Source organism: Corvus hawaiiensis, chromosome 2 (assembly GCF_020740725.1).
Source record: "Corvus hawaiiensis isolate bCorHaw1 chromosome 2, bCorHaw1.pri.cur, whole genome shotgun sequence".
Taxonomy (NCBI): Eukaryota; Metazoa; Chordata; class Aves; order Passeriformes; family Corvidae; genus Corvus; species Corvus hawaiiensis.
In genome coordinates this window covers 24,365,842-24,389,233 of record NC_063214.1, presented here as the reverse complement: position 1 = coordinate 24,389,233, position 23,392 = coordinate 24,365,842, and the positions used below count along the sequence as shown (strand labels likewise).

The 23,392-nt window shown below is 41.0% G+C and overlaps 2 protein-coding genes across 4 annotated transcripts in view; one reads left to right on the top strand and one right to left on the bottom strand.

Moving 5' to 3' along the window:
• Positions 1-23,392, bottom strand: part of CMSS1 (cms1 ribosomal small subunit homolog) — a 227,427-nt gene that overhangs the window by 68,439 nt on the left and 135,596 nt on the right. The gene's annotated exons all lie outside the window — the stretch shown is intronic.
• FILIP1L (filamin A interacting protein 1 like) overlaps positions 1-23,392 on the top strand; it is a 188,429-nt gene that overhangs the window by 32,624 nt on the left and 132,413 nt on the right. For both annotated transcript variants that reach the window (XM_048293869.1, XM_048293870.1), the window contains exon 2: positions 8,934-9,076. The gene's annotated coding sequence lies outside the window, so the exon portion shown is untranslated. The remainder of the gene's footprint in view (positions 1-8,933; positions 9,077-23,392) is intronic.

Genomic DNA, 23,392 nt, shown 5'->3' with positions numbered 1-23,392 from the left:
ATACTATATTCCACCCGAATGCCACGTGTAGGGGTAAGACAGCCGTGTGACACTTGCAGACACCTCACTCCAGTTTCCTGTATGACAAACAGACTCATGTCAGTCAGTAAAGCTGATTCTCAGGGAACCAACGACAGGTGTCATCAAAGCAACAAGAACCCGTAGCAGGGAAAAACTGGGGCTCAACGCCAGTGTCAGTGTGTCCTGGGCTTGACTCATTTCTAGTTATGCCAACACACTTCAAATCGTGACACTTACTTTGAAAACCCTACGGACTCACCTAGAATCATTTCTGTAATAGCAAAAAGTAAAAGCAGGAGTACCGCAACATTTGATTCCAATCAGTGTGATTGGAAGCCACACTAAAAAAATCTCACTAGCAAACACAAGGAAAACAAAGGAGAGATGGTAGATTTTGGCTGTGGCTGCTGCTGCTGTTGTTTTGCTGCACTTTAAGTAAAGCTACATTTTTAAACACCGACACAGCTCAGTAAAATTTAGTAGCTGTAACTTACAGTTAATCTTGGTTAGACTCTCCATCACCTGAAGTCTTTAAATCAGTATTGGGCGCCTCCTTAGAAGATAAGCTGTAGCTCAGCCAAGTATATTGAGCTGTATAAAAAACTACTAGATTAGGCTTTCTGGTTTGTGTTTATGTAAGATTGCAACCATGACATAATGTCTCTAACCTTAAGTACCCACCAGGCTATAGAATACCCAAAATTCAAAGGCTGTATGTGGGAGCTACTGACTCTAGTGCACCAAAGGTGGGCAGGTAAAACAGACTATATGACAAACAAGAAAAAATAGAGTGCAGTAACTCCAACACGGGCAACTTTGGTGAGGTATGGAAAACTACTGCACATGCTATTATGCTGCAAATACAGTGCTGAAAATAAAATTCACATCTTAATAACAAGACAAACAACTACAGAACATATCTGTCTTACCAGTGCCATGGCAACTGTAACAGAAAACACACACACTGACCTGCAATAGTAGCAACTTCTTCCCGTTAAGAATATTGCTTATAAGGGAATGAGCAAGAGCTGGCTGACCACATATCCATAAAAGCTGGGAATGTTCTCTGTTTCCAGAAAGTGTTTCAATGCCTTTACTACTTTTACCAAAATTTTTAAAAAATCAACAAGAAAAAAACCAAACCAAAACAAAACAACAACAAAAAAAGCCCCAGAAACAGATAAGAAAGGAAAAAAAAAAGGTGGTTTTGTCACTGATTTCACAGTCCCCAAGTACATGAAGCCAACAAGCTGAACATATGCACACTTCAGGGACTTTTCCTAATCCAAGCCATCCAGTTTCCACTTGCTTCAAAATGTGCTGATAAAAACAAACTCCCTTAACCGGACCCTGATCCCACAGGCTGATCTAACCCTTACACAAAGGCATCCCACTCCTTTGTCTCACCAAAGAGACAATGACCTGCTCACACAAGTAGGCTGACAAATTCAAAAAGGAACAGCTGCCTCTGCCCAGCCAGAGATTAACTGGCATTTCAGCCCTGTCTGTCCACTGCACAGCTTTCACATTACTAAGATTCACCACTTTAATGCCATTAACTGCAGCGAATTTTTAAGAAATGCTGTACATAATTGGATAGACCTGTAAGAAAGGTTGTACCAGGTTGATTGGAGATGTCTTCCTAAAGAAAATCTTGCACAGGATGTTTTACAATTGTCTATAAGATATTGTCCCTTATCACTGCTGGCAGATTTCAAAAGAAAGAGAGAAGTCCTGAAAATAGTAAACTTCTAAAAATCTGGTGTAAAATCAATGCGGAGAAAGGAGATTATAATCAGTGTGTAGGGAAAAAGCCCCCAAATGTGAACTGTGCCACTGTCAGTCTTATTTGGTGGTACAGCACCAACACAGCCTCTGAGTGGATGTAGCAGACAATGGCTACTGCCCAGCGTAGCATTCAATAAGGAGAACAGTGCAGAGTTGGATGTATCCAAGCAGAAAGGGACACACAACTAGTAATTTTCATATTTTCAAGCCACAAACAGTTTGGATTTGCTTTTTTAACCATAATATATTTTTCTATTAGCAAATGACAATGTATGTATGTCCACAAGTTCTCCACATCTGAGCAAAAAACAAAACCAGAAAATCCTGCCTAGAATCAAGTATCATCTACCATCTCCTACAAGAAATGTAACTGTAGCAGAAACAATCTTACATACTGCACTGGACATTTAAATATTGTCTAGCAAGCAAAAATAAGAGCTAATACATATACTGACATATACCCCTCATGTCTTTACTGTGACTAAGACAAAAGTCTGATTTACAAGTACTTCATAAATTTGTGAAAATGAATGTGGAAACTGTTCTGCAGCTCAGTGACCTGTTGGAACCAACTCAATACAACTGCTGTGCACACAGTCCTTCCCAGTAACACAAGCCTGTGAGCCACCAAATGGGAAGGGAAAACGACAAAACAACAGGCGTGTTTTTGCATTTAATAACCAGAAACAGTTTGGACTGCTATTCTCTACCCTGTTCACTGACTTTCTAAGAGCCCCCATTTAAACATCTAGAATAACTTACTTCTCATGACTACTTAATCCAGTTCTTCAACCTGAAAGTCCTAAGAGCTGCTGCTCTTTGAAGCATCCAGAACATTACTTGCATATACTTTATAAAAATGGCATTTGCTAGTAAAAGCAAAGCTTATAAAGCTTAGGGGAAATAGCCTTGGGGTTTTCCCCTTCTGAGAGCTTAAACTTTTATGAGTGAACCTAAAGGACTGCCAGACTTCTAAAGTGACAACACATTACGAAAAAATTTCCTATGTGTTTTGCAAATTTGAAGTCAGCCACATTTCACAACTGACATCAGGGTTTTTAATATCAGCTCTAATGAAATATAATTCTCCAATGACATAACTGTGAAGTACAGCATTTTCATTTCACTAGCTGGCAGAGAGGTTTTGGCCTTATTATTATTGTATCTTATGTAGAGCCAAAAGTGTTCTAGGCCCTGCACAGACATGCCTGAAGACAAAACCTTTTCCTTGTATCTGCTATAAACACAGAGACCGCAGGGTATTCAGCTTTACAAAACAGGTTACATATTTTCACATGACTGCTATGGCCAAGTCCTATGGTAGGACACAGGAATAAGAGAAAAATGTAAGAAATAATTTGCCTTCATCTTCTCTGCAGTTTCACTTTCACTAAATCTCTTTGGGTAGGATTGGATAGTTTCTGGTTCAGGAGAATTTCACTGTTTATTGAAAAAAATCCCACAGTCAATGAAGAAGTTCCAGCTATCATCACAAAGCCCTGAGGGGAAAGGGGCATAAGCTGAGGATTAAAATGATAGTCTTGTTTTTAAATCAGGTTCCTCCTAAGGTCACACTTCCTCTGCTTGAGAGGTGTTTATTTCAGAATGGATACAGCTCACTACAGTTTAACCACACACCAACTAAAATTAAGAAGTTCCCATTTGCAAATGACTGAACTGAGGATGTAACTGAGAAGAGCTCTGCCTTTCCTAGACCCTCAAAACCCAAGAAACGGGGAGGAGAGAAAAAGCTACACTTCTCCCATCAGGAGAAGTCCCTGATGACTGAGATGAAACCCAAGCATGGAAGACAGCAAATCAGAAAGAGAGACTTGTCTATTCTGAAGCCCCCAAGTAGCTGGTAGGAGCATCTGACATGGGCCCTTTGTTCTGAATTTGTCATGGGGACAAGCAACAACAGGCATAATGTTGTACTCACCCCTTCACCTACACATCCCACTCAATGCACATTTCTTCAGGTCTCCAAGGGTGTTACTTGGGAAAGAAATTGCCTCAGTGTCTTGGGGTGACTTTATGATGTGTATCCCATGTTGCTGCCCTATGCCCAGAAATTAACTCTGTGCATTTCTATGCCTCTAAACTGAGCCTGAGAGGGGGAAGGAAAAAAACTGAGCAAACAGTTTTGGCATGTTGTGTTCTGGGACAAAGCAACAACCCTGGTATCACCAAGTGTTCGGGGATACTGACACTCCAGGGACACCTCCACACAGAGATCCAGCTCCAGTTTAAGAAGGAATTTTAAAGGGCTATCTCATGGCATAGTTCACAGTAACAAGTCTAGGCCTGACCTGGTAGACACCAAAAACGATAAGCCGTACTGACAGGTACAAAGGGGACACCTCTGTTGAGGCAACATCTTCTAGTGGCTGTCATGAGTGGAAGGTAACAGGACACAGTCTCTTTGCCACAGGGCTGATGCACACTCAGCTTGGGTGGGAAAAAAAAAAGAACCACCATTCAGCACATTAAATGGAAAGGTGGAGAGAAAAGCCTCCAAAAACATAAAGGGCAGATGTCTGGCAAGAGTTAACAAAAAGGTTCATTTGTGGGGTTTATTTGTTAGCTTCTTGTATAAGTCTTGAGATAACACCTTGTTGGAATCATAAAACACAAATGCAGTAGATCAGAAGCAATTTCTCCTTTGGACTGGACTCCAATCAGGGTATCTTGGTACCCATGTCCTCCTTTTGCATCTTTCTGAAATCCTGAAGCACATTTTTGTGGGTGTTTGCAGATCCTGAACCGCAGCCTGAACATGGTTTGAACTCTTAGTGAACCTCTGATAGCTGCACATACCTCCATTTGAGGCTATAGCAGAAGCCGAAAAAAAATCATGCTTGATTTTTCTATTTTGGGGGACAGGTGAGGAGAAGAGTCCACATAATACATTATGGTGTAGCTTGCAGTGGTCGTGGCTGTCTCTCTTGGTGCTGCAGCTCATTCTGTAAAGATAGCTATGCAGGATGAAGTAAGTGTTATCCTTCAGCTTCCCTAGACTGCTGACAAACATTACACTGGTCTCCAACCCTGATGGAACACAGAAGAGAAAACACAGAGCACGACTTCCCAAAAACGGGCAAAAACTTTGGTCCTCTCTGGAGGACAGAGGATTGGTCAGCTCTGGGAAGAGACAGAGGATAAATAGGGTCAGAACTGTCTTTCCCAGCTCCATGGAGCCAAGCATAAATTAACAGTAACAGAGATGTTACCTCTGAGGGGCTGTGTGAAGGCTGCAGCAGACACCACCATAGTAGGGGAAAAACTGCAATACATGTCTGCTCTCCCCAGCCAAGAGATCATAGCCAGGACTAACACACTTGCTCGAAGCTTTGCCTCGAAAAAGAGAGAATCAAAACCATGGAAGGATGGCGGGGCTTGGCCCACTGTAAATGTTGGCATTTATAATGGAGAACGAAGTGTCACCGGATGCCTGCTGCAGACACTCATGGTTTGCTTTTCACAATGTCATGGAACGATGCTTTGTATTGAGATTTCATACAGTAATAGTTCCTTAATTTAAGTAATTGCATTTTCTGCCTGTAGGAAATGGTCTGCTTTGACCATACCAAATAAGCTATTGTCCCACCAATATTGCCATAATCAGCTACCAACAATTGTTTTAAGGCACTGCTGTTTCTTAAGAGCTATTACTCCTTTATTAGAGGACAATGTAAGCCTAAAACCAACAGAATACTCTTCCCCAAAGATATCATTCCTTTCACCAGGCACTGAAGCAATAAGTGGCATAGGAAGGGGGAAAAATTGTTAGTTACAAAAACTATCTAGAGCCTCTGTCTATGAACTCAAAAAATACTATTTTTCACAGTCGTAGAGTCCTACTACGTAAAGTTACACTAAAGCAGTATTAAAATCTCTGCATCTTCCACCCACACAAATGAAGCAGTCCCCTCCTACCCCTCCACAGCTTCCAGCTTCAAATATCCTGGCGTAAAATGATCAGACAAAATAGGTGAGTTATGTTTTTATTGGTTCCTCCAGACTATGACGACATTTCCTAAAACACTGAGCCAGGAAACTATTAATGTCTCTGAAAAAGTGGAAAGGGTCAGGCTATTTCAAAGGACGTGTTTGCTAAGAGGCCTTTGTTACAGATGTATAGGCCACTTACAATTCGATTAATAATAACAAAAGTATTTAGCATTCATGTAACATTTCTAGCTCCAAGATATATTGTGAACATATTTGCTAGGCTGTGTTACAAATATGTTCCTGTATTTAGAAAGCATTACCCCTTTTCACCTTTTTGAGAATTAAAATAAGAAAGTTAATAAGCTTGCCTAAGACTTTGTAAAGTAGTATATCCATTCCAAGATCAGAATTACCGACAGATCTGTATGTGCTCCTAATCTCAGGCTGTTACTGGAGAGGGAAATGAAAATGGTCTCAGTTTATCACCTTTATAAAAATGGAAGACCTGGAAGATTTTCTAGATTTATGTCAGCTGTGTTGGCCTGCATTTGGAAGCACAAATCAGGTCAGGCACTTGCAGGTGGGGTCACAGATCCCTTAAAAAAAGCTCTGCGTGTTTTACATACAAGCACTGAACTAGAGCAACCAGTACTCTAACAGGAGCATAGCACAATGCATGCAGGATAGAGATCCCACAGAGAATCCTCAAAGCTTTCTAATTTTCTAGCACATACTACATGTATATACCTCTTTGTTTTCGCTGCTTTGTCAGTAGGTCTGGGAAATATCAAGGGGGACACAAAGGACTTGCACAAAAGACTTGGAATTAAAGGTGCTCCAAAGATAACACCACTTATTCCATGGCCAGAACAATTTCACCCACAAACCCAGTTCTGATCCTGACTGCACAACCTGTACGAAGGTCAGTTCTCTAACACAGGAGTGCAAAGCAGATAGTACGATGCATTTCCCACAGGAGGGAGCTGAGGCATCCTAAAAGAAGTACAAGTCACCCTGTTTTCACCGACTAAGGAACTTCACTCATCTGTCATGTCTCAAACAACCACAGTCGGGTCACACGACAAACGCTGCAGGTAAAAATCCCACTATTGCACAGTGCCACCTCCTGGGCAAGCAAGACTGGAAAAACAACCTCACGTGTCCCTTCTCTCCGGCAGCATCCAACGTTTTAGTGTCACCTCCCAAGCTCTGGCAGGCCGGGCATTGCCTCTGTTCTCAGAAGGCAGGCCATGCATCCACGGAAAGAAGAGCCGATTGTTTACACCTCTCCCCATGAAACGTGAGCTGCAGCAGACCCACTCTTGAGTGAGGCCATGTCTGCATAGGCAAGCACTACACAAACCCACAAGATTAAGTTCACTCTGGGTTGCTGGCTAATCACAAATTAGCAGTCAGGGCTTCCTTTTAACATCCAAACAGGAAATGGGAGTGGAGGAAGTGAAAGCTTAATAATTTCTTGCATGCTAACAAGTTACATGAGCTGCTCCAATGAAAAAAGCTTTGCTAAGTGAACTTAAACCTAGCACACAGTCTGTCCCAAAATGGCAAGCATTTATCTTTGAAACTAAGCTATGCATCTCAGAAAGACAACGGAGGCAGACATTTAAATTAGCATAACTTAATTTCCAGTATAAGAGGACATAAAGCACTGAACTGAAGTTGAGGATCCTACTTTATTGTAATCACAAGCATTGAGACTATAATCCCCAAACCAAACCCAAGGTGGTAATCCTAGCATCTCTCTTGAAATATTCAGTGAAAAAATAGGATTAGAAGGGCAACATTTTAGTTATCACAAACTGTTAAATCCATAAGGGCCTCTGACAAAGGAGCAAGAAAATCACGCCTAATGTTAGCTCCATTTCTTTGTCTCTTTGTACTCTTTGGCTGTGCAGATCCCATAATATTTACCTGGCCACACAGAGCTAAGTGTCAGAAAAGGTGGGAAATAAAGTCCCTGTAAGACACTGAGAACCCTAAAATGCCTAAAGGAGCAAAGGACTCTCAGGCCTCCATGACAAGCACAGCAAGGAACATCTCTCCATCTTTAGGCCACGAGATCACAGTCCCTGGCAAATGGGAAAAGCCTGGCCCATTATACACTCCTAATTTGGTACTATCTTCACAGCAGGAGGAGGAAAAACAATTTTGTGCAACTGTTGAGCAATTCTCAAGAGTTCAAGATAGATGAAAGGCCAGTTTCTCGGTTGCCTGGAGATATTAAGACAGATTAGGGACAAAAGTAAGATGACTTCAATGGGTGGATGTAGACTGATGTTTTGAGGGAACAAAACTGCAAGGTAGAATTCCTTGCTTTCTATGGATGTACCCAACAAAAAAGAAAAACCTCTTGGAAGAACTCTGCAGTATAGGAAGAGATTATTTCAGTGGGCTGCATGAAGAACAGAACAGAAGCAAAGGAATTTGGGAAAGAAATCCTGCTGTCAATATAACCTCTACACAATCTCATTATCTCCCAGGGATGCAAGCAAGAACAGACATATAACAGATAGTTACCGTGGCCCACAATAAACTGGCTACAGTAAATAAGGAGCTAAAACTGCTTGGGTGCGTGCTCTGCATTATGGAGTGTGGAAGTAAGGTTTTTCCCTACTTTCAGCAGTAGACACATGGGCACTCCTAGTTCCAATGCAGCATTTACCATGAAGTGTTGCCTGCCATAAGCCACCTCACTTGTTACACTGTGCACACAGCTGGAAATGCAGACCTTGCTGTGGACTCTCGTATCATTGATCTGAGCAATAAAAAAGGCGCAGAAGTCTGTTGTACATGAACATCTGAATTTCCATCCTGAATCCTTCAGATCGTTTTCACCGTAGGCATTCCCTGTTTCCAAGGTGACAGGAGACAGAGCAGATATTTAATCAGCCTGGTAAGTTTTAGACCACCCATTTACAAAAACTCTCCAGAAGAGTTCTGAAAGCTGAAAAGCAATGACTCTGTAAGGCTGCTGGGTTTGGTGTTGGGGTTTTTTGTTTTGTAAGACAATCGTTGGTAAGTATTACATCTGTCACTGGGAACACCGGTACTCCTTCTACTCGTATTGTGACCTTGCACTCCAATACTTGTGGTATCAACTGCGCCCAACCATCTATTTCTGCGGAGTCACTGACTAATCACCTCTTTTTTAGGATGTTTGCATCCAGGGCAGCAATGCCACTTCCTACTACGTGATAAAGACCATGAGGACTTTGCAGGACTGCCACCTGCCCCGTTGCCAAAATGACGGCATCTGCCAGAACATTCAGGTCTCCAGCCTGTGATGCTCCAGCAGGTTAGCTGATCTTCACTTAACTTCTATAGTACCAAATGGTTTTCCTTAAGCCAGAGACTTCCAGTTTTCCTTCCCTCTACTTCCAGTGAGAGAGGTGAGAGTTTCCACACAAGGTCTCCTTGGTAAGGAGTGCTGATAAGCTCGTACCTGTTCAGCAGCTATCACTCTATCAACAATCCACTGTCAAAAAAAATGGAGGAGGAATGTGCTTGACAATGTGAGAGACAAATTATGATCCGTGTCCTCCTTGCCCTACATTCACATAACATCCAAGGCTCACATGTGCCATTCACTTAAGTATCTAAAGGAAGGTGTAGTTGTGACCAGTTTCTCTGGATCAGACACCAGGTAGCTGTTAAATAATACTAAGAATGATTTCACCATGAGATGCTTGTACTGGATCTCACTCAAAACCTTTTTATATTGCATATATTACTGTTTTGCTGCAAATGTCGTCTCAAAGCAAAGTAAGAACTTTGATGAATATATGCATGAGATCACCCGGACGAGGAGACTGCATGTTTACAGAGGTGGGGAAACACTTGACAAAATGGATTATCTTTTTCAGTCTGTACTCCAAAATAAAGGTTTTCTTGGATGATGAATTCAGGAGTTCCCACAGTTTTGTTTATGGAGGGCAACCTAATGGGTGGGACATCAGGATAGGGGCTGCATGACCAAAAAAAAAAAAAAATCAGCAGGACCGTGTAGAACAGCCACAATTTGAAAATTTTCCTGAGGGTCACATACTTAGCAGCTTTCCAGATCAGTCTCTGGGAACCCCTGACTCAAATGTTGAATTCTCGTGAGGAATGTAATTGAACCTTGTGTGGAGTTTTCCTCCTCAAACACGTATTTCTGAAGGTTTTCTTTTTTTGTGATTACTACTGGGCTCTGTGTTACACAAGCGGAAGAATGACAAGGCAAGAGCAGACATGCTAACCTTTCAGTTTATATGGTAGCTGTAAATGCTTGTATAAGCTCAAAACAAGTGGTAGTCTTACTGAGGAGACCTCCAGCTCTAGAAGCAGCTCCTATTATATTTAGGTAGTGGTGTAAGGGAAAGGGCTCTTAATGCTTAAATCTTCAGTAGACTTTTAAAGTTTATTTTCATAGTCTAAAGGCTTGGGAAGGTAATGATAACTTGTAGTATTCTCTAGAATACCTCTGTCATTGTGGTCTTGTTGAGTTATTTGCATGATTTGGTTCTCCTGTACCACAAACATACACAAATAGGAAGTATTTCTGCCTTGCATCACCTCTGGAAGTGAGAGATTGCCTACAGAGGGAAGAGGAACAGCTGTGGAGATAGACTGCTATTAAGGATATCAGACTCCATTTACACCCCTTCAAGTGCAAGTGACAATTGTAAACTGTACATAAGATTTGAGCACACAACTGTACCAGTTAATAAATCACTCATGGAAAAAGTAAGATAAAGAAGCTTTTTGGTTTGCAGGTTCCTCTCCTGCACTTAAACTTTCTGTGCATATTTTCAAAGGCCTCTCATTCCCAGTTGCATACAGATTTACAAAATAAGAGATGTTAGCAACTTGTTCTCCCGTTTGCAGGGTTGGCAGCAAGGCTCACACAGCTGGTATCCCTGTGTCTGCTAGTCACAAGGCTGAAGCTTACTTAACTTTAGGCAAATTAATGGAGAACATCTACCTTTCTCCTTTGGTACAAGCAGGTGTGATGGAGAATTCCCTTCTGCCAAAAGAAACTACCTGCGGAACAAACTAGGAGTCTTTCTCAGCAAACTTTCTGACTTTAATTCAGATGTTATGAGGGGAAAAGCCACCAGTGAAATGGAGAAGCAAACAGATAAAAATCTCTGGAATGTCCTCTCTGCTCAGAGCTCAGGAAAACTCAGTTATGCAGGGAGAGCTGGCGTGAGCTCCACGCTCCCCCAAGACGAAAGGGAATCCTTGAGGGTGTGAGAGCTGCAGTCCCAAACAAAAAATTTCTTTTGTCTCTATTAGTCTGGCAGACCTGATAATGAACTTCTCAGCTTCTGGGCAGGGAAAGCACGTGTTGGGTCACACACTCCGGTCATGCTGGATCACGGGGTACTGCCTGTGGTTGGAGGACTGCGTGACAACAAGAAAAGTGCTCTGGCATGGCTGAAGCACCCTTGTGAAAGGTCTCCTGTCAGTAACAGGCATGACTGGCAGAGATCTGGCTTAACTGAAGTAAGCTCCATTTTGCTCCTCAACCCACAAGACAGGTGTGGCTGGTTGAGAAATCAAGGCTCAGGCTTCCCCAAGGACCTGCCCTGCCTCCTTATAGGGAGAAGAAAAGCCAGCTGCCTCTGTTGCAAACTGGGCATGGTCCAGGTTAAGCTGTGGGGTAACCTGAGGTCAAAGCCTCGTGTGATGGTCTGATGTTCACTGCATGCACCGTGCCAGGAATGGTCAGTGAGTCACACTGCTCTCAGGAAGGTGCCTGCTCCATGTGAAATAGAGAGACCCAGGAAACACCACTTGCTTTTAGCTGAAGATCAGACAGCGAGAACACAGCAAAGTCACACAGCTGCTGTAGAGACAAAGGGTATGCCAGGCAGCAGGTTTTCTATGAGACAACCAGCCAAGGAGGCTGCATCTGACCTGTGGTCTGTTTAAGAAATACAGCCTCACTGTCTTCCGTGTTTTATCTCATTCTGATCAAGGGTTAAGCGAGGCACTCAGCCTATTGTTCTTGCCACATGATAAGTTAACTAGCTGCATGTAAACAAAGCAATTAAGCTCCATAAGGAACTGTTTGCTATTCAAAGCTGAACTAAACATTGTTTAGCTGAACTAAACATTTTGTTTTGAGAATCCAAATATGGTCAATTACTGACAGTCAACTATGACCATGGGATTGTTTGCTGCACAGAAAGGGCCCCTGGAACATGCAGCACAAACTGGAAGATCACCTTTCCTCCTCTTTACCCTGACATTAACCATCTAAAGACCCAGCTGGGCTCACTGCTAGTTGCCTTCTGCTGAGTATCACCTTAGCATAACTAATTTATGATAATTTATGATAATTCTTACCATAGTTTATGATAAGAATAGAGAGAGAAATTTCTTATGCTGGCACAGGTGGTTCTAAACCCCTGCTCTTCAGCTGTAAAACTACCAGGCTCCATCAGTGCCCCTCCAGGAGAACACCTCTCAGTTGTTAACTCCTTAATGTATTTGGTAGTCAGACAATTCAGTAGGGAGCAGCACAGCACACAAATACAAAACTCATTATTTTCTTATTAGCTCTATTCCTGTTGCATGTAAAAGCCCTAATCAATATCAGACTGTCAACCTGCTGAACAGAATATGCACAGAGGAAGAAAGAATCCCATCCCAAATGTCTTCAAGACCAGAAGACTGGATACTTTAAACCCAATTCACACATCCAACTCAAAAAAGCCCAACTCTCCCACCGCTGATATGTGCGCATGTTCAGCTTTGTAGGCTGAATTTATATATTCATAGAATGTAGTATTCTTGCATAGACAAGGTAAAAAAAGAACCATCAAAATAAAAACAGAAAAGAAACATTACTAAATCCATTCGGGGCTAATGAAAGCAAAAGTAAAAATGTGTTCTGTCATAGCACCCATTGTAATTCACTTCTGTACTTTAAATCTGCAGTTTGTTCCTCTGCAAAGATTTAACAGATATCCCCAATTACAGACCTGCACTGCAGCTCTTTGCTGTGTTTGTCACTGTGGGACAGAAGCACCTGAGCTGAAGCAGGCATACAGCTGAGGGAGGAAAACCAGGAGCTGCTAGGAAGAGGACATAGTGGGGTGTGTGCTGAGCCCTGAGTCAGAGAGGTCCCAGCACACCAAGGGCAAGGACACAGCCTGGAAGGTGATGGCAGCTTTCAGTTCACAAAGTTCCCATTGGAAATCTGGGAGTTAAAACCCCAGTCATGGTGGATCTTCTCATATCCATTAGTCACGCTCTCCCAACCAACTCAGTTATGTGGTATCTCTGCTTACACTGCCTTAGAAACATCCCAGGCTCCTGATGAAGTTACTAGATAAATTGTGAGTTTTGAAATACAGATAGACAAAGGTTAAGAAAACAAACTGTCTTACTATTTATTGTAGTGCTGCAACACACACGTCTCCATCTCTGATGAAGGGTGAAAAACACCATTTTGTGCAACAGACTGGCAAGGACAACTGTTTGGGAGGCTGAAATGGTATGGTGCTGTTATTCAACTGAAATACAGCTGTGGGAGACCAGGACAGGCTGTGCAGATGGTCTTTCCAGGATATTAAGAGAAGAAGCACAATTTACACACAGATACACACACACCAAAAAAAAAAAAAAAAAAAAAAAAAAAAAAAAATATATATATATATATATATATATCTTGAAACACTCTAATTCTCTAACTTGGTTCATTTTATAAATTCTGGGTGCCAAAATGGGAGGGGAGACCAGGACAAAAAAGATTAAAACAGCCTTAAATTTCTTCCTGAGATTCACCCACCCTCATCAATATTAGTGGCCGTCAGGTTTTTACAACTTACCTTCTCTATTCCTTGCAAATACTTACAGGCACACTTTCAAAGCTGCCCACGTACAATGGAGGACCTCTGAGTATCCTACTAGGAGGCAACAGTGCCAGGAACACACAGAAACACATTCAACTGTTTCTGAATCAAAAGTCCACATCAAGTGCTGCTTTTCTGTCCCTAAGGTTTCTACTTTTTTGACTATTCAAGGGAATCCTTCATTCAGCAGAGACAAAAAGGTCTAAAGCCCCTTTTTTAGGATGTATCTTAGGCTGGGATAAGTTGGGAAGGGATGCAGGCCTATGCTAGGGCTTGTTTGGAGGCACACAGGGACCTGGAGAGTTTGGGACTCATCCTATGTGAAGATCAAGCTAACCCAGAAGAGACAGAAAGCTGTGAAGGGCTGGACTCCAAAGCCAGGAGTGAGGGGGAACATGGGACATGGGACAGACTGTAGGACAGTAGTTGGTTCCTAGTCTCAATGAAATTGGTGTCTATGGAATTTCCAGTTCTTCTTGCAGCCAACACAGGAACAATACATGAGGTCTGCAGCTTTCTTTTAACAGTGTGACTGCAGTATAGGAATTCTGATTGTGAAGGATTTGAGCTTGGGAAGAAAAAGGAAAGCTGCTTCCAGACCCATGCAGTGACTGAACATGCCAAAGCTCAAGCTTTCATCAAATGGGCACAACGACTTTCAGCAGGCTCTGCTTGTCCTTTGGACAGTTCAGCATCCATCCTTTCCAATAAAACATTTCAGAGGAAGCTATTTTAGGAGTGCAGGTCAGGATGCACTCTTCAAAATCTACAGTGTAGTACAAGCATTAGGTTTACCCTTAGTCCTTCCTTAAACATGGTATTTCTCTGCCTCCTCTAACCTCTGCACCCTCTTTTATTATTTTATTCTTGGCTCCATTAACTGCATGCTCTGCTCTTTTCTGTTCTGGCTTCATTCCCTCTGGTTTTCCTCCTCTTCACTGAAACAGCCTTTCCTTCTCCATGCTATTTCACCACTAACACAACAAAAATCCTAACACTCATCTGATTTCACATGTGTAGCACAGTTGCCTTTACTTTTGCATTCCCCACATTTTTCCTTCCATTGATACTGTCCACAAGCCCTGTGGGACAAGGCCTGTTCAAACTGGAACTGTGCTTAGCAAAGCAGCACCCACAAGATCTTGACTGGCCCCTCAGTATGTCCTGGACAAAGGCACTTAACAACACTGGTTGGTTAACTTGCTTCTTACACAGCCACCACCCTATTCCACCTTAGGATTTTAAGTTTAGGTCACCACATTAATATTGTGTCATCCCTCAGCACAGTACCTGATGCAATTTTCTTCAATGTCACTTTGCCAACAACTTTTAAGGTGGTTGAAGAATTCTACCTCAGAACCCAGGCAACAAAAAAACCTGCTGTATCAGGGAAAACTCTGCCAAGGTACAGAGCAAAAGGCCTCTAACTTCCATCCCTAAGAAATTTAAGGCAGAGTGCCTATGAGCCCTTGCCTCTGCAGGTCAGAGGGCTTGGGAAGCACTTGTATCCCATGGTGTCAAGCATGGCAGTAAAACCGAGAAAGATCGTTTAAACAAGGTACGACCTGGGCATCCTGTTTCTCATGGCACCATCCTCAAAATATACAACTGCTACCAAACATTACACTGTAAATTTCCCACTGAACCCAAAATGCACTTGACAAATATAAAAAAGAAAAAAAAAAAGAAAAAAAAAAGAAAAAAGAATAAAAATATTTATATCTTAAGACATGCTGACTGGGTAAACAAGATTGTAGCTGGGTTTCTGTTATGTCCTGCTTCCCCATGTGCAGGCTGAAGCAGACATAAATGTTTACAGCAGTCACTGCTGTGATGCACTCATGGCCCACGGGCTGCCTTTCCCACCCCTCTGCCTGGCAGGAGCAGAGCAAGGCCTGAACACGAGGATGGGTGCCTGCTTGTGCTTAGAACGTGATGACCCATGAGCACTCTGCAGATGCAGAGCTTCTCAACCAGCTGAAATAGATCATTCCTACACTATATGCAAACACCATGCATGGCTACAGGTACAACTTTTAACTTTTCTTCAGGTCTTGAGTGCCAGATGGACCCTGTTTGTAGCTACAGAATAATGCCTTTCTCCATCCTCCCTAAGTTACGATTCGTCATAACTTATTTTGTGGGGCCAATTTACTCTCTCAGATAATTATCTAAAATTTAAATGAAAAAAAATCATGACCAAAAATGGTCCTCTCCAGCTCTCACTGCAAGCATTTCAAAGTCAATCTGTCCATTCCATTGTCGCCAGCCACCTTCCCCTTTACAATGCCTGTGTGCTAGAATTCATTGTGTCATTAATGTGACAAATCTAATCATCCATTACATTAATACTCATTTCATAATGTTGCATTTGGCCAAAACTATCATTCATACATAGAAGCATGTACCTTTTATAACTCAACACCTTTGGAATATCTTTGTTTTTCAGTGTACTTTTTATGCTGAAGCTTTATAACAAAAAGATCTCTAAACCTACATACATCCTCTTTACCTGTATCTGTAATGATAGTCTTCAAAACTCTTCAAAAGGACAACTGAAAAATCTGTAACCTGTAGAGAGCTTGCAACTTTTCAATCCCATGCAGAAAGTAACTTCTATGCTTTAATGCTGGTAAGCAAACACAGGAAATAACCATCCAAAGAAAGATACCTGAGGGACTTTTTTTTCAGTTAGCACCTTAAAGAGTACAGTGTTCTAACGTAAGGAGAATTCAAATAGTTAAGAATCATTTTATGACAGAAGTTGAGTACAAGAGCTCAATTCATGAATTATCCTTAACTGAAGGTCTGATACATTCAGTCAGCAGGTCTGATTTTAATGACATCTTTGTATTTCCAGCCCAAATATATACTGATATATCACTCTACAGACCCTTTCCAAAGCTTCTAACATCTGAAGTGCTTCTGAAATAAGGATTTGCCACTCTACTCAGAGCACCTCAGATGCACGTATTCTGCAAATTTCTTCTTATAAACCACACCATGAATAGGAGACAACTTGTAATCTACTGAATTGTCAGTAAGAGAACCAATAAAAACCAGTTGCTACTGTCTACCCAGTTGTTCTAGTTAATTCTTGGGTTTTATCATCACTGTGTCTTCTCCCCTTCCTCAGTGCCTGAGAGAACCAACACATAGAGTGTTTGCCTGTTTAGGCATGCAAACACAGCAATGGCAGAGGATATGCTTGAAAAATGTCTGGACTATGATAGAGAGGAAAAACTGATTCTTTTCCCCTTGAGTAGTCACAGCCATTATTTGTAACAGGAATATGTAAAAAACATTAAAGTAGATGTATGAACTCTTACTTGATGATATGCTGTAGTCCATTACATCTGAGGAAGTGTTGTTACAGGGAATACTAGTGAGAGCATTTTGATATGGGCCACAGGACTGGCTAACACCAGTTTCATTGCTCAATGTGGCATATTTTTCCTATTATGTAATGCTTATTGGAGGTATTATAATGATACATAGCTGAAAGCCATCAGTAAAGGCTTTCACAAGGGACCATGCAGAGAAAACTGATACAATGATAAAGAGACAGCACTTGATTGTTTTTCCTTATATTCTTTTGTACCTTTTGGTGGCTGCTAAATGAGTATGTTCTGATCAGATCTCTTAACCTCACCTGCCACCTTTATGATACCATTTGTCAGACCAAATTTAGAAAACAGCTGCTGGGAGAAGGCTGCTGTCTCATCACTTGTGGAAGGTCACTAAATAAGGAGGCAGCAGGGGGGAGGTCTCTGTCAGGTCACTTCACATCATTACAAGCTGTACAAGTTCCATCTTTCCCAGGATGATTTCTTTCAGCACATGCAGATTCCAAAATGGTTAGAAAACAGACTAACTATCTGGGGCAATTATGGGGAAACCTCTCAAAATATGAAACCATATTAGGTGGCCTTTTATTGACTATGCCTAATTTAAAGTTTATATGTCATCAGGGCAGACTTGCAGAAATCCTCATGCATGCAGCGTAATCAAGCTTTTATTAAAACTAGACAGACATTTTCACCACCAAAGCCAGGATTTCATTAGGAACCTTTCTCTTGTTACTCTGTTGAACTTTCTACATTTACAGAACCCTGTCAAAATTACCTCTTAAAGATTTAAGACTGATACCTTCCAGGGTGCTATTTATCACTAAGAAAAAGTACACTGATTTGGATAGTTTAGGGTATTCAGATCTCATGTCTTTTATTTTGAGAAACTTCAACTGTGCTGGTGAGAAGCAGATGAAAAAGAACTGCTTCCAGTCTCAATCTCAGGTATTAAACAATTATTTAATTATTAAAAGGAGTAAAGTGCAAAGCAAATGAAAGTTCAGACAGTAAACAGTTTCATGTCTCAAAATCATTCTGTCACTGACAGACCACAGAGGTCTTAGAATCCACACCAAGTGGAATTTAATACAACAAACAGGATGGATTTATTATTAAAAATTAATGTGAAATTAAATGACTGAGCACTACTTCAAAGCAGCTAGCTATACAGTTACTCCACCAGTTTATTCATAATCCCATTTCTTGACCAAATACTCTAAATTCAATACAATATAATTATGAAACGCTGAATTGCATGTAGAAGTCTGCCTATCAACTCTTTAAAATACCACAGTGAAGAGATGCTTATTCTAACCTCACTGTGTAATACATAATTTTGGAACCCCCCTTTAATTCCAGGGGATGGCACCACAATTGGTCTAAAAATGTGGTATTTTAAAATCTAATACCTCATATTTTGGGGGAAAAAATACTTGCACATCTTGCAAAGGGAGAGTGAAAGGCATCTCAAGTATGTTTGTCCTTAAAAACAAGTTTGTAACATAATGGGGAAAAAAAATCCACCGGTTGCTTAAACCAAAGAAAACATTCAATTAGAAGTGCCAGTCCATTTTGGCACCTGGTCACTCTTGACAGTGCAGATGCAGACAGAGTGTGCAAGGTGTAGGATGAAAACGTAAGGAGTTGCACACTGTCCCATACAGTGGAAAAGGGATAAGACATAGAAGCACAACTATTTGCTGATAATAAGCCCATGAACTCATTGGTTCCAGATGATTCCTCCCCTTCATTTGTTTCTTCACTGCCTTCTGAGCCACTAGAAAGGCAAGTTCCTTCAAGCAGAGATCTCAGTAAGGTCATGCCAAACATCAAAGGCACCAACAAACATGACACACAAACAAATATGTGAAGGACATAAAAGAAGGCGAGTCTGGAGCAGCTGTCAGAATAAAGGAAGCAAGACTGAGGCTGGGCAGACAATAAGAGATCAAAGAAAGAAATGCCAGCAGATTAGCATCAAGCTGAGCAGTGAAAGCTAAAAAGGAAAATTGGTTATTGCTCTCCCCTGGAACAGAAAAGCAGTCAAGCTAAGAGGAAGAACTTGGTGAAAGAACACAACTGTCACTATAATATTAGCCTTGCCAAACCTTAAAGTCCTTTAAAACAGGCAAAATCAGTGTTTAAGACAACAAATGAACAGGAAGCACACGCTATTTATCTGGCAGCCAATACTGAGGAAGCATGCAGGATGAAATGATAGAATTTTGTCCTCGTATGAATGCAATCAGCGAAGTTGGAAAGGAGGAAAAAGCTGAAGACATTGAAAGTGTAAGGGAGGAGAATGTAGAGCTCCCATTGCATGTAGGCAACTAACACAGATCCAAAGACATGCCTAGACACACTGCAATAGCTCTGTGAGGGTCAGGTATGGGAGCAGCCCAGCTGTGACTGCAGAACACAGAGCAGTTCATTAGCTCATATACCAACCTTGTTAGTAATCCACCTGGTAAGAGTGACTCTCTCAAAGTAGCAAAAATGTGGTGTAAGAGTATGGGGAACTTCATGCTGTGGCAGGGTAAATGAGACACTCCATTCCTATGTGCTGCTTTTTTGAAAGGAAAAGCAGCTTCCAGTTAGGAAGAATTTGAAAACTACATCTCTTGGATTCAGTCCTTGAAGTTTGACAACAGCAGTTTTGGCTGCAAAGGATTCTGGGGTTGCTGAAAACAAGGACTACAGCAACTCTGCACTACGAAATCATTCACTGATTTTCTCATTTGTCAGTCAGAAACTAGAACTCAGGCCTCCAACCTAAAATCCTTGTCATAGTTACTGCAACCCCTATTTTTTTTTCTAGGGTAAAAATGATATCCACCCAATATAATAAAACAGGATCATGATTTGAAGTCAAATTAGTACCATAACAAATCCTGTATCAAAGATCTTGAGTCCTGAAGTCATCTTGTCTTTCTGTTCACTCAGTTCTCCAAGCAACTACATGATGCCTAACACTGTGGGTTTGGGGACATGGAAAGCCACTCACTGGAGCCTGTCTAGCTTCAGTTCAAGTACAAGACCAAATCTTTACATAACAGTAACTACTTCAACAAATTCAGGATGGATATCAACTCCAACAAGGCCATGAAATAGCCATATTTATATGAAAGCCCTGATTAATGTCTTACCATGTCCAAGTGCTTTAATGAAGTCAGGAATTGAGTATGTGGACCTTCACATCTGGGCAAATGATGACTGTGTATAAAACGGAGTTTGCATCCCATCTGCCCTACAAACTAAAACAATGTGGTCAGCCAGTACTGATTTTTGCTGTGCTTGTAGTTTAGGTAAATCCAATCTACCTCAAGACTGTGAAAAGACCAAATTCAGTTGAAGATTTTAAGAGAAAAGAGTATTAGGTGTAGACAAGAGAACTAAAGATCCCCACACGACAGAGAAAAAATTTGTGCCATGGAAGCCTGGAGAGAATTGATCAGTCAGGCTGCCTGTGGCTTTTGGGCATGACCAACATTTTGAGAGAACATTGCACCCATGCTCTAAGCTATTACACAGACATTCTCAGAGCTATTGGAAGACAAAACTGATGGAAGGGTGAATCATGACTCTGTATGGGCACTGTCACAGAGCTGGTAGAAGGCTGAACCATGACCGCAATTTCACCCCCAACTCCCGTCCAACCTATCCACCTTAACAAAAAGGCAAAAACGTATATTAGAAGTGCGAGCAGTACTTCAATAGATGCTCAGACCATGGTCTGAGATACATCTGTTCTGTGAGGAAGAAAGGAAGGGAATAAAATAAACAGCCTGAGGGCACACTCCAATATTTCTTCTGTGACTTTTGTACATGAAGTCCTGAAACTGTCCATTGTCTCAGGACTCCAGGCAGTTTCCATCATCTAAAAAGGAAAAAAAATCAGCAGTCCACAAAGATAATTACTTGGGCCTGTAGGTATTTGTGTTTTAACATATTATTAAAATGTTGAACCAAAGTGATTTTAAAAAGTGCTGTGAATACTGTGGTGAATAGGCAAATATAAAATATATTGGTGAGTCTTATTTCCCAATGTAGAAGCTTGGTCTGCATAGAAATTCAGTCTCCAACCTGAATATTTTAGAGATCTATTCAATTATGTGAGGCAGACATACCTTTCTGTTATGGGGTCTGAAAAAGTGTCAGTCAACTTTTGTGCTGTTCTACCTTGTGACAACTACACAGTGTAGAATGTTAGAGACGAGGCAACCAAGGTCAGGAGCAGTCCTTGTAGTTTAACTCTATTTTAGACTGAAAGAATATTTATTTTCAGCTCCTACATGGGCATTCATAGAAGTTTTTATAGGGATCAAAATGTCCCATTAGCATTCCCCTGAGCTGCTATAATACAATTCAAGCATAAAGTCTTTAAAATTTGGTGTCAAGAAGTAGACTTTTTGTAATTTTAATTGTTTCCTAATTAGAGAAGAGACTATAGGGCATGTGTGGTTTATAATATTACATAACAAAAATAGCATTCATTTTAACAATTGTCTAAATACAGATTTAAACAATTAGCCAAAATACTGCCTCAAATATTATCATGTCCAATTAAAAAAAAAAGCTTTCAAAAGCACTCAAATGCAGTTATAGTAGGAAAGCCATAAAATCCTATTTTAGTGATGTAACAAGTCTAATCTGAACCAGGTAGATGAAACATCAATCCTAGAATGTCTTTATTCTGTGGGTTTATATAAAAATAGATGAGACCAAACCTGCACCTAAATTCGACAAAATAATTTTTTTAGAGAAAAACAAGGGCTGAATTCACAGAAGATGATATGGACAGGTCAACTGATTTTGTCTCAATATATTGCTCAAATCAACAAATTCAGCTTTTCAGAACCCTGTCCACCAAACACCCTGCTCTCTTTGTCCCTCCCAATTTTTGCCAAACACTGATGTTTGAGGGCAGGAAAGGGCGAGCGAGATAAAGATCCTCGAGAAGGGCGGTTCCAACCACATGCCATTCTGTTTTCTACTACTACATAACAGACTTCCATTTTTTAAATTTTATTTAATGTATCACATATTATTTGATGCATATATATGTATCATATGCATTATTAGTAAGCATTATATCCCCACATACATTTTCCCAGCTTGCCTCGAAATCTCTCAACATACATTTCCTTTCTGTGCTTCCGTGCCCAGTTCCACCGAGCTGTGTATTGGAAGCTGGAAATTTTCTTTCTCTCATGCTCAAAGACTCCTGTGTTTCTTTGTGCTCCTGCACCTTTACCAATTTTTCCTTAACAATAAAAAAATTACCATAGACTTTTCTCCTCTTTTTCTACTCACATAGTAAAGAGGTTCCATCATCTACTATGTGCCAAAACAAATGACACAAAATTAAAGGACTTGGTATTCTGCTTCTGGCATAAATGACAGCCCAACTATTGTGACCTCTGCTTCTTCTCTAAAAGGAAGTTTAGGAGACCTTAGTTAGTTTTTAGGTTTTAGGTTTTTGTTTTGTTTTGTTTTTTTCAAAGTGAGATAGAGAAAAATCTATAGTCCTGTAGTCCACCAGCAGTGTCAGGGTAGTCAGCTTGCTCCCAGGGGGTGAGAAGAACCATAGCACAAGCAACAGCTACCAGTGACAACTCATCACCAAGCAATGAAAGTACAAATAAAAGTAAAGACTGGCAAAGTTTAGAGTTTGGAACAGTAAGAAAAGCAAAGCAGGAGACATAAATATGGGACAGAGGACTCCAGCTGAAGGGAGACAGAGACAAGTGACAATACAAAGATATATAGTCCATGGGAGATCACCAACTCTGGGATTAAATCCCACAAAAGCTTCCAGAATGCATTCAAGTTTGTTCTGAAAACCTGATGGGCATATGGGAATTATGAATATGAATAAGTATCTTATTGAAGCAGCTGCTTATTTGATTAAAAGATCGGGAAATATAGGAATCAAATGCCTGCCAATAGAAATGGCATGCTTCTCCAGCCCAAAGAACATTGTGACCTTAAAAAACCCACTTTGGGTTGAAGTGACTGATGTTGTTCTAAATATCTGAAGAGAGGAAAAAAAATAGGAGGACAGGGCTGTTGCAGCAGTTTGGCTCGGAAAGCAAAGCAGAGCAGTGACGGTTTTGTTCTAGTTTTAGATGTGCAGTACACAGAATCGGCTGAAAAGAGCCAGGCAATGATGCCTGTTGCATTCTGGAGATTAGGATCAGGCAAAGGCTTTATGCTGGCTGCCAGCATTTGAATAGTTTTGAGACATTTCAGAAGACTACGTGATTCCAGAAGACCTTTTTTGTTTTTAAACTAGTGGGTGCTTTTAATAGATGCTGAATACAGTCAGGCCTTGTTTGAGAAAAGCACTGCTTATCTCAAAATAAGCAGGATCCAGACAAAATGCTTCATTGGTTCACCGCTTCCTAACGAGATCTT